The sequence below is a fragment of the Poecilia mexicana genome, unplaced genomic scaffold (assembly GCF_051168715.1).
Source record: "Poecilia mexicana isolate PSO_F unplaced genomic scaffold, ASM5116871v1 scaffold_15, whole genome shotgun sequence".
NCBI lineage: Eukaryota > Metazoa > Chordata > Actinopteri > Cyprinodontiformes > Poeciliidae > Poecilia > Poecilia mexicana.
In genome coordinates this window covers 3,608,374-3,621,147 of record NW_028263384.1, presented here as the reverse complement: position 1 = coordinate 3,621,147, position 12,774 = coordinate 3,608,374, and the positions used below count along the sequence as shown (strand labels likewise).

General features: G+C 37.2%; 1 long non-coding RNA gene across 1 annotated transcript; it reads left to right on the top strand.

The window, feature by feature from the left end:
- Nucleotides 1–412: 412 nt before the first annotated feature.
- On the top strand, nucleotides 413–1,860 carry LOC148155251 (uncharacterized). Its single transcript, XR_015765547.1, has 2 exons — nucleotides 413–786; nucleotides 1,133–1,860. It is a non-coding gene; the product is annotated as an uncharacterized LOC148155251 (long non-coding RNA).
- Nucleotides 1,861–12,774: the final 10,914 nt, after the last annotated feature.

Genomic DNA, 12,774 nt, shown 5'->3' with positions numbered 1-12,774 from the left:
AACCGTGAGTGAAACAGTCACTGGGACTGACTAGTATATATTCCATTGAGGGAAAGTAACTTTAACATTAAATAGACCTTTCTCAACAGGCGGTAGACTTTCTCAGTCTATAATCAGACATTTAAGCGACTTGAAACCGCACAAAATGTGCTAATGTCCGTTGATCAGACATTAGCATTTCATTCATTAGATTTCAACCACAAAACAACATTGATTCAATGACACAGTTTCAACATTGGTTACTTGGCTAGAGCTGGATGGTTGTTTGATGGTTGATCAACCGTCAGTTGTTGACCTCAACCAAAAATCAACCATTCTGACTATAATTCAATGTTGATTTACCGTTGTGTGCAATCTGGGCAGTTTGTTGCAGCCCTAATCACCTCCTCATCTCCCCCTACTCCCTCCCAAACCTCCCCCACCCAGCCGCTCCTCCCAACCTTCTCCTCTTTACCCTCTCTCATCCCTTCTTCCCTCCCCCTCCTTGAGCTCTGGGTCAGAACATTTTATTACTAGGTGGGGGTTAATCATGTTTCAAATTAAGCACTACATGTTGAGAACAGTGGGTTGTGATTCATTTCTGTACATTTTCTTACTTGTCTGTAAATATTATTATTGACTGTGCATAATGTGTTGACACAAAAACATCTACAAGTCTGTACTAGGAGTTGTACAGTCCACCTCCCCAATTTTACACTTGTGGTTTGTCCCAACCAAAAAGCCACTTTGCTGCTGGCTTGTTTGCTACCGGCTTCTGAATTGAATTCTCCGCTGAGCACTTTTATGGTAAGTTTTTCAATATTACTTTGATCTTAAATGTGTTTATTGAAAAATAAGGGCACTGTTTTGTGCCCATAGTAATCCTGGTTATTTTGGGGCAAAACGGATATTTTTAATAATTGAGGTCATGTCTCCTTTTGTATTATTTTCATCCTACCCACCACTCCAGGCCTAAGTATGAAATCCTGTGAGATTTTGTGGGATTTGAGTTTTTAAAATAGGGCGGGGCCTATTGTTTGGTCTGGGAGAGCATGTGGTGGACAAAAAAGTGTAAGGCTGGCTGCTCCAGTTGGGCTTTAAATTGTTGTGATAGTAATCACTTGTTTTTAACTTTTTATTATGATATGCTTAGGGACGTGCTTAAATGAACCTCTGTACGAGAACAGCTGAGTTGGATGATTACATGACCGTCTGCAGCCATCAAGAAGTGCAGAAGGTTGTTAATCATCCACAGATTCAATCCAGGTGAGGCAGAAGGGAAACACTTAACATGTAAGGCAGGTGAAACACTGAACTAAACCTGCTAATGACTGATTCAGTCTGTTGATCCTTGGATTGGTAACTGGTTAAATTGAACTGGACTATTGTTACTTGTGTGGGATCTTTAATAGCATATAGACACTTTTTAAGGAATTGAATCAACTTATTTGGAAATATTTGTAGTTGATGGAAGATTGAACCAGCTATTTGATGGAAGTTTATTCTGTATAAATTATAATTTTTCCAACTACACTATAAATCACCTTTTGTTCTATTTATTTGTCTCTGGTGTGTTAAATAAACCTGATCCTTAGTGATGGGTAAATGAGGCGTCATGAGGCGTTTCGACTCATAGCAACACTGTATTGATACTGTGTCGATACTGTGTCACTCAAAACTGACACCTGCTGGACATTACAAATTCCTACAGGCAACGGAGTGATTTGATGACCAAGTCTATACAATAGGATTTAAGTCTTTTTATTTTTATTGAATATTATATATTGTATTATGTCATGTCTTCAGTTACATTTAAAATATATTTGATATACAGTCAATAAAGAATGTGAACATGAACCATAAAGTGAAAATTTAAGTGAATGTGTTTGGAATAAGGATGCTTGGACTGGTTTTTCCCACACATTTTGATTTAAAATAATGTTTTTACAACCTTTTCAAATTAAGCCTGTTACTCTTTTTTGACAAAACTTCTGCTGTAGAAATAAACGTAAACACTACATTCACAGCGAACCCTTGTTTTTCTTGGGGGTTGCGTTCCGAAAATAACCCGTGATAAGCGAAATCCGTGAAGTAGTTACCTTTATTTTTTTACAGTTATTACGCAGCATACATAAATACTCTACATTGAAACCAAAGATCAAAACCTGTTTTCAGGTCAGCGGATGTGCGTGTGCATCAATCGGGCCTTAATGTGATCCGGAGTCGAGTCATTAAAGCGTCTCCTCCAAGCTGCCCCGCGAGATTCACAGCTGTATCTACAGCAGAGTGATGGATCTCATCAAACGAGCCTCCGGTCGGGTTCTGCTGCCTCTGGCCACAGTTTTTTTTTTTTTCCAGCAGACATTGAAAGTTTCAGTTTCCATCTCCTGAGTGGCCAATCTGTATTAAACACCGTAACGTTATTGGCACTCAGGTAGCTCGGAGACTGTTTTTACCGATCATATGGTCAATCAGGACGAAGAACACTGTGGAAAAAAAACATTGCACAAAAAAATCTAAGAAGCAGCTATACCGTGAAAAGTGAACCGCGTTATAGCAAGGGTTCACTGTATGTGAAATAATTTATAAAAAGCAACTGAGTAATTTGTAGAATGGCTGTAGCCTATATCTGAGTTTATCTAGGTGTATCTGGGACTTCATTCTCATGCCTCATTGATGCCTCAGCATTGAAAAGGTGGATTTATTTAAATAAGACAGTTTAGTCAAACATATGCGACACTTAACCTGCAGAACATAATATGAAAGTAAACTAAGTCAGTTTCAGCTGAATTTGGGTTCAGATAGATCAAGTAGAAACTGACAAGAACCGGATAAAACGACAAAAATGAAAACACATTTATTTTCCAGTATAAGATCAAAATGGTCACACACTGCGGACACATTTTGTTTGAAGCTGCTCCATAGATGACAATGTAAAAGATCAAGAATTTGTTTGGCTAATGCTTTTGACAGATTCGCTTCCTTATAAACACAGTTTGACATCCAGTGTCGTTTCGAAACAGTTCCTGTATTGGTCACATGACTTGCTGAAACCAATACGCGCACCGACACGGGTGTTGGTCTATGGGCTTGATGCATGCGCCGGTGTTGCTGGACCCATCACTACTGATCCTCCCTGAGTTTTATTGTTAGGTTTTCTGATAAACAGCCCTTTATTTTAAATATTGATTTAATATCAATATCGTAAATCCTACACTATACTGCAGCTTAATGGGTAAATGTAGTTGTATATGTAAACATTAAGATAAATATTAATGAGAGATTAAGATATTAATTTAACAGTGAGTGTACATGGGGAACTATATGGTTTGTATTTGTTCTCAGACCTGTAACCAGTACACTGTTTAATCTTTCATTGTGTTTCAGAACTTTTCAAATGTTTATCATATTTCTAACCGGCACCTTCCTCACTTTTATTTTTTTCAGCTGTTGCTCTGCAGTTTGACCGAAAGCTGACTCTTGAGGACTGCAGCAAAACTGTCAAGAAGTGGCTTCATTACGCACCAGAATGAGAGGAAGACATCGCAAGGAATCAAAGTGACGCCAACCAGAGTCAAACTGGGGTTACCACAACTTGTACTGTTTCCCTACTTCATACAGTACAAAGTTTAACCTCATGGACTCTGTTCTTCTGTGGACAACAGACTGTTGTTTTGACAGTCAAAAAGGAGTCAAATATGTTTAAAGATCTGTCCCTCTTTTCTTAAATAAAATGTTAAATCAAACCCATGTTGTCATTTTTAAACTTTTGTACACAGTTTACCCATCATCTGCCAATAATATAGTGTTTAACACCAGTGAAGAAACTTTTAGTGGCATGTTATGATGTAGACCTATCAGACCTAAAATGTACATAAATCCTTAGCTTTCATTCAATATAAAAACAACCCAAATCTGCATGTAGATCCACATTCAGAAGATGGTTGAATCAATGTTGATTCCTAACCTATTCAATGTAGAATAAACACAAATATGCATGCAGATCCACAGTCAAATGAGTGTTGAATCAACATTGATTCAATGTAGAATCAACACAAATCTGCATGCAGATCCACGTTCAGATGATGGTTGAATGAACGTTGATTCCTAACTGATTCAATGTAGAATCAACACAGATATGCATGCAGATCCACGTTCAGATGAAGGTTGAATCAACATTGATTCCTAACTGATTCAATGTAGAATCAACACAAATATGCATGCAGATCCACGTTCAGATGATGGTTGAATGAACGTTGATTCCTAACTGATTCAATGTAGAATCAACACAGATATGCATGCAGATCCACGTTCAGATAATGGTTGAATCAACGTGGATTCCTAACTGATTCAATGTAATATCAACACAAATAGGCATATAAGTTGACATACAGATGATGGTTGAATCAACATTGATATAATGTCAGTAATGGTTGAAACCCTAACGTTGATTCAACATACAAGTCACCGACCACTTTCGATGTTGTTTCAATGTCAGCGTTCAACGTTGATTCAATGTTGTTTCAATGATTCTGTGCTATCTGGGTTATTACACCTGAATTTCACCATCGAAAAACAATAAAGCCTACTTCTATTCTCTTATTTTTTACTTTTCTGTTCAATTGTGATGTTAATATTTGAGCTTTGCGACTTTCAAAACAATCTTTGCTAGGGACATCTATGGACTACAGTTTTGATAAGAATCTTAAAAAATAATTGCATAATTTCAATGCCATATTGTTTCATCATTTTAATATATCTTTTAAATGCAAAACAACAGTTAATTGCTTTCTGTCAGTAGCTGCATTTCTAAATAATTGCACAAACTGGAATTATGAAAATAAATTTACTCAATGAAAACACGCCAATTTTGAAAAAACTTTGTTTTTCAATAAAAACTTTTTGTGCTAGGATGAGGTAATTTTTTTTGGTTGTATTTTGCAAAAACTGCAAAGGAAAAGGTTTTTTTTTTTTTTTTTGCATCCCAAGTCACATAATCAACAACCCCATGGAGCTACTGACAGAAAGAACCAAGAAGACGACAGCAATTGCCTGTTTTTTAATGACTTATGTGTCTCTGGTCTTTCAAGATGGCGCCAGTGTGCACGGCACGCCGTCCGACTCGCTCTCTTTGCTTCGTTGTTTTTGTTCTTTTCTCTCTATTCGTACATTTATGCTTCTATGGTTCCAGTGCCTTGATTTTTTTATGACCGTCAGGCGCTTCTGGACATCAAAACATCGGTAGATCTACAATTTGGATGTGATCTGGGTCCGAGAAACCGAGGCTTCGAGTTCCTCTCAGACATCCCCGCTGAGCTGCTGAGCTGTCCACATCTCATTCCGGAAAGGCTTCCCCGTCGAAGACGTGGTAAACGTGGAGGACTGGCGGTGAGGATTAAAGCTTATCTAGCATCTCTTTGTCCTCGTTTCCTGGATGCAAGACGCCGCTGGATTTGTCACGTCTTTCTGGGTTTGTGCGCCTTTCAGATGGATGTGGAGGAGCTTTTCTATTACCGACAACGGTGGGATAAATGGAGGAATGTGGACTGTGCAAATCTCAAGCAGTTGAACGATGTCTCCACCCCAACTTGTGAAGCTGGGTCATCAATGCTAGGTCATTAGCTAACATGACCTTCATGCTACACGATCTGTTCACTTCTCGGGATTTGGATTTTTTATTCATCACAGAAACTTGGCTACAAGAAGGTCAGTTGTCCCCGTTCTCTGAACTTCTACCTCAGAACTGTACTTTTATAAACTCTCCCCGATTGACTGGAAAAGGTGGAGATCTGGCTACAATTTTTAAATCCAGTTTTCACTGTCAACAATCACACATAAAATTATTTCTCAGTTTTGAACTTCAAGCTTTTGAACTAAAATTAACTGTTCCAATTCTGTGTGTGGTGATCTATCGTCTGCCAAAGTTCAACAAGGACTTTATTCATGAATTCTCTGAACTTTTGGCAGGGATTGCCCTAGAGCACGATCGTATTTTAATTACAGGTGATTTTAATATGTATATGCTGCCCAGATAAACCTCTGGTGAAGGACTTTTTGGACTTGATTGACTCATTTGATTTTACACAATCTGTGGTTGGACCAACACATTCAAAGGGCCATACTCTGGATTTGGTGTTATCACACGGGCTTTGTTTGGATATCATTGAAATCTTTCAGACTTGTATTTCAGATCATTTCCCTGTTTTATTCTCTATTAAGATTTCACCTTCTGTGGTTACAAGCAATGCTAAACCTTTACTTTGTCGTACCATTAACTCTGATACTGCTCTTCAACTGAATGCAGTCTTAGTTCCTACTACATTCCCTACTGATAACCTTGATATTGAAGCTCTTATTATAAATTTTAACGTCTGTTCTAATGCTCTAAATACTGTAGCTCCTTTGAAAATTAAATCAACTACAAGAAAGAAAGTTTTGGAGCCGTGGCTTAATGAAACCACTCGTGTGCTTAGATGAGAATGTAAGCGCACTGAGAGGAGGTGGAAAAAAGATAAACAGCAGGTTTCCTTTGAAATTTTGAAAGATGGTTTAATTAATTATCAGAATGCTGTCAAATTAGCAAAATCGAAATATTTTATTACTTTTGTAGCTTCAAATAGGCATAGGCCGCAAGTCCTTTTTAATGTCCTGGATAGGATTGTCAATCCCTCGATTATATCTCGTCCTTTAGGCTCTGTTGAACGTTGTGAGGCTTTTTCTATGTTCATTATAGAAAAGATTGAAGCTCTTAGAGGCTTGAATAAGCTGGTAGATTTAGATTCCCATGGAATGCCACAATGCGCAGCTATTCTAGAGCATTTTCAGCCAGTTTCTATAGATGAACTGACTTTGGTTATTAAGCATTTGCGGCCTTCAAATTATCCATTGGACTGTCTTCCTACTTGTCTGATAAAAGACATTTTTCTGATTTTTGGCAACTATATTCTTACGGTGATAAATACCTCATTGCAGTCAGGTTGTGTCCCATCTACTCTTAAACATGCTGTGGTCAAACCTCTTCTTAAAACATCCAATCTAGACCCCAGTGACCTAGCAAATTTCAGGCCCATTTCTAAATTGCCTTTTTTTTTTTATCTAAAATTCTTGAGAAATTGGTTTTTATTGAGCTTGAAATGTTTTTAAAAGACAATAATATAACTGAAAAGTTTTAGTCTGGGTTTAAAGTTGCTCATAGCACTGAATCTGCCTTGCTCCGAGTGTATAATGATCTCCTCTTAACAGTTGATTCAGGCAACATTGCAGTTTTATTACTTCTAGATTTGAGCTCTGCATTTGACACTGTCTACAGTGTCAGATTCTCTTACATAGATTAAAACACTGTGTTGGCCTGCGAGGCTCAGTATTTGAATGGTTCAAATCTTACTTAGAAAACAGAACCTTTTCTGTTCATCTAGACCAATCTTGTTCTGGGGCTAAACCTTTAAAGTACGGTGTTCCCCAAGGGTCAATTTTAGGGCCCATTTTGTTTATCTTGTCTTTACTGCCTCTTGGTAAGATTTTCCAAAAATTTAATATTTCCTTTCATTGCTTTGCAGATGACATCCAGATTTATTTGCCCCTTAAATTGCAAAATGGTACAAATGATTCTCTTCAGCTGTTGCTAAACTGTTAAGCTGAAGTTAAATTATGGGTGGAAAAAAACTTTCTTCACCTCAATGAAAGCAAAACTCAAGTTCTATTATTTGGTCAGAAACTTCAGACTACAAATCCAGATCAGATTCTTGGTTCCTTGGCTCGGTCTTATCAGACCTCTGCTATGAATCTTGGTTTCACTTTTGACAGCTCTTTAAAGCTAGATAAACAAGTTAGTTCTGTCGTTAAATCGAGTTTTTACCACCTTCGACTTTTAGCAAAAGTTAAATCTTATTTCTGTTTTAAGGACTTTGAAGGACCATCCATACCTTCATAACAACTCGTCTGGATTACTGCAACTGTTTATATAGAGGGATGGAAAAATCGCAGATTCAGCGACTTCAAATGATCCAGAATGCAGCAGCACGGCTTCTCACAGGAACCAGGAAGCATGACCATATAAGGCCAACTCTGGCATCTTTACACTGGCTGCCTGTCTTTTATCCAATAGATTTTAAGATTCTTTTGTTAACTTTTAATGGGTTAGCCCCCCCTTATCTTCGGGACCTTTTAAATTTCCAGTCTGTGTCCAGAACTTTACGATCAAATAATCAGTTATTACTTACAGTTCCTCGAACTCGACTTAAGAGGAAAGGAGATCGAGCTTTTTCTGTTGCTGCTCCTGTTTTATGGAATAACTTACCTTTCCAGATTAGATCTGCCCACAGCCTGGATCATTTTAAATCGCTTCTTAAAACTCATTTTTACTCTTTGGCATTTAATTGACGTGTGTTCTGTTTTGTCATTTGTGTTGTTGTTTTTGTACAGCACTTTGGTGCAGTTTTATACCTGTTGTAAAGTGCTAAATAAATAAATTTGACATTGACAACAAAATTACTCGCATGTGATTTTAATTGTGTGCTTCTGTTTTAATGAAAACACCACAATTGCAACATTTGTTTATTTGGAGACTTGCAGAATACTGACTAAGTTTAGTGCACATTTGTACTGGACACACAGCTATTGTCAACCTTTAATTAAAACGCATCAATCGTTGCCATTCTGAATTAAATTTTTATTTTTAAGTTATAATTGCTTTTTCTTTCTACAAATCTGTTCTGAATATTGCTTGGTAACAAATGTTCATGCTCTTCGTACATGAATTTTAAAGTATTGTACTCTATCAATTCATTAAGTTTCAATAAGTTTAAATATATACATATTGGCACTCGTGTATTCCACTAATGACTAACACCTCTCTTCTGTAAAAGAAAAATCCAATCTATTTATATTTTACAAGTTTTACCCCACACTCCAGACAACAATTCAGATCTCAAATGTTTTTTTTATTCTTGGACTTTCAGACAGCTGTCCTGAACCAAACCTCATTAGAGGTTATGTGAAGACGAATGAGCCAAAAACCCCCACAAAAATTCAATTTATTCCTACTGTTGAGAAAATAAATTTAAAATAAGCTAGTTTTAAAACTTAATATGTCTTGATTCAAATGGCCTAAATTGTGGTTTTAAATCAGTGACTTATTCTGGCCTATTGACCTTTATTTTAACTGTAGTTCCAGCAGATGGTTTGCTAGGATCGTTTGAACTGCCTTTTGTCTGTGAGAAAACAATACAGTAGAAGTTCTGGCTTTTCACACTCATCTGTGAAAGGCCGTAAACACGGCAGGGGTTTAGGCTTCAGATAGAGGGTCAGAGATAGCTCCTGGTTGGAGGAGCAAAGGTACGCCTTATTTGAATAAATTAAATACAAGAGGATAAAACTTTCTACACAGAAGTAACACATTAGATTTTGCGCTTGCAACTTCTCCAAAGATGTCTTTGCACGTCTTTGTTTTTCTTTCTTTCTTTCTTTCCATTTATGTCAGGTAAATGAATGTATGTCTCCGTTGCTCTGCAGTTTCTGGTGTAAGTTTGTGCATTGTCTTACTTCTAAGTTTATGCATTGTCTTATATTGGATTAAACTCTGTAATTCTGTGATGTCAGCACGCATTGTTGTTTCCTTGTGCCTACACGTGGCCTGCCGAGAGGACCTGGGATCTAAAGGAAGAGAGAGCCAAACTTTTTTCAAAGTTAACCTATTTTTAGGAATTTCTTCCTTAACACTACTGAAGGTTGTCTAGTTACTGAATAATGGGCTACACATGATTTCAATGTTGGCCTCATGTTAGTTTAATAAATGTATGAAATAATTTGTGTGATTTTGCACTCTTGCTAGACTTGGATAATGTTACAACCTTGTAAAAATGGGGTCACAAATACATCCTTATATGTCAGACAATTGAAAAATGGTAAATTATTTTTTTTTTTCTTCCCGTGATTGTAACATCAGATTGTGTTGGCAAAAGAACTCCACAATAAAACAATGGACGAGTTATCGACCTTTTTTTTTGCTCGGTATGCTCGTAAACATTTCTGATAATAATGTGATTTTTGGCCCTGAGGCGGAAACTCACCAGCACAGTTTCACGTGTTATCGACCGTCTAATTTGGTTGACCTTGACACACACTTCCAGATCTGGGTCATACAGCTTCACACACGAGTAGAAACACAGCATTACACACGCGTGATAAAGATATCTATTTACCATAGCTACAGTTTGAACAAATACTCCCCGCCCTCTCCAATATGATATATACATATAAAAACAAGGCATTTAGAGGGAAATTACACTAAATTGATCTAAACTGGAATTAAATCTACGATAACAACACAACAGCAGCACAGCAGAGGCTTTTCGCTTTTTCTTGAGTTCTTGGAGTCACCTTTGCCACTGTTTATATGGAGAAAAGACCAAGTGACTGTGGGGAAAAAATAATCAGTGGGCCACTGAAAGTAAATTATGGCTTTGTAAGTCAAACAACAACTTTAAGTCTCAACAGCAGCAGCAGCAGGTACCCAGATAGCACAGAATGATTGAAACAACATTGAATCAATGTCAGCCAGAAACATTGAATCAACGTTGAATGCTGACATTGAAAAATTGAAAGTGCCACTTGTATGTTGAATCAATGTTAAGGTTTCAACCATAACTGACATATCAATGTTGATTCAACCATCATCTGTATGTCAATTTACATGCAATTTACATATTTGTGTTGACAAATATATCAACACAAATATATTTGTGTTGATATTACATTGAAACAGGAATCAACGTTGACTCAACCATCTGAGCGTGGATCTACATGCAGATTTGGGTTGATTTTATATTGAATGAAGGCCAAGGATTTATGTACATTTTTAGGTCTGATAGGTCTACATCATAACATGCCACTAAAAGTTTCTTCACTGGTGTTAAACACACTATATTATTGGCAGATGATGGGTAAACTGTGTACAAAAGGTTAAAAATGAATACATGGGTTTGATATAACATTTTATTTAAGAAAAGAGGGACAGATCTTTAAACATATTTGACTCCTTTTTGACAGCCAAAACAACAGTCTGTTGTCTCCAGAAGAACAGAGTCCATGAAGTTAAACTTTGTACTGTATTAACTAGGGAAACAGTACAAGTTGTGGTAACCCCAGTTTGACTCTGGTTGGCGTCACTTTGATTCCTTGCGATGTCTTCCTCTCGTTCTGGTGCGTAATGAAGCCACTTCTTGACAGTTTTGCTGCAGTCCTCAAGAGTCAGCTTTCGGTCAAACGACAGAGCAACGGCTAAAAAACACAAAAATAAGTGAGGAAGGTGCTTGATAGAAAAATGATAGACGTTTGAAAATTTCTGAAAGACATTGAAAGATTAAACAGTGTACTGGTTACAGGTCTGAGAACAAATACAAACCATATAGTTCCCCATGTACGCTCACTGCTAAATTAATATTTATCTTAATCTTTCATTAATATTTATCCTAATGTTTACATATACAACTACATTTACCCATCAAGCTGCAGTATAGTGTAGGATTTCTGATATTGATATTAAATCAATATTTAAAATAAAGGGCTGTTTATCAGAAAATCTAACAATAAAACTCAGGGAGGATCAGGGTTTATTTAACACACCAGAGCTGGTTCAATCTTCCATCAACTACAAATATTTCCAAATAAGATGATTAAATTCCTTAAAAAGTGTCTGTATGCTGATAAAGATCCCACACAAGTTATAATAGTCCAGTTCAGGTTAACCAGTTACCAATCCAAGAATCAACAGACTAAATCAGTCTGTTGATTTAGTCAACAGACTAAATCAACAGATTTAGTCTGAACTAATTTAGTCTGATTTAGTCTGAACTAAACCTGCAGGTTTAGTTCAGTGTTTCACCTGCCTTACATGTTTTAAGTGTTTTCCTTCTGCCTCACCTGTATTGAGTCTGTGGATGATTAACAACCTTCTGCACTTCTTGATGGCTGCAGACGATCATTCAGTCATCTAACTCAGCTGTTCTGGAACAGAGGCTCGTCCCTAAGCACATCATAATAAAAAGTTAAAAACAAGTGATTACTATCACAACAATTTAAAGCCCACCTGGAGCAGCCAGCCTTACACTTCCTTGTCCACCACATGCTCTCCCAGACCAAACAAAAGGCTCCGCCCTATTTTAAAAATTCAAATCCCACAAAATCTCGTAGGATTTCATACTTAGGCCTGGAGTGGTGGGTAGGTTGAAAATAATACAAAAGGAGACATGACTTCAATTATTAAAAATGTCTTTTTTGCCCCAAAATAATCAGGATTACTATGGGCACAAAACAGTGCCCTTATTTTTTCAATAAACACATTTAAGATCAAAGTAATATTGAAAAACTTACCATAAAACTGCTCAGAGGAGAATTCAATTCAGAAGCCAGTTGCAAACAAGCCAGCAGCAAAGTGGCTGTTTGGTTGGGACAAACCACTAGTGTAAAAACGGGGAGGTGGACTGTACAACTCCTAGTAGAGACTTGTAGATGTTTTTGTGTCAACACATTATGCAGTCAGTAATAATATTTACAGACAAGTAAGAAAATGTACAGAAAGGAATCACAACCCACTGTTTTCAAAATGTAGTGCTTAATTTGAAACATGATTAACCCCCACCTAGTAATAAAATGTTCTGACCCAGAGCTCAAGGATGTGGGGAGGGAAGAAAGGATGAGAGAGGGTAAAGAGGGGAAGGTTGGAAGGAGCAGCTGGGTGGGGGGGGGGAGTTTGGGAGGGAGTAGGGGGAGATGAGGAGGTGATGAGGGATGCAACAA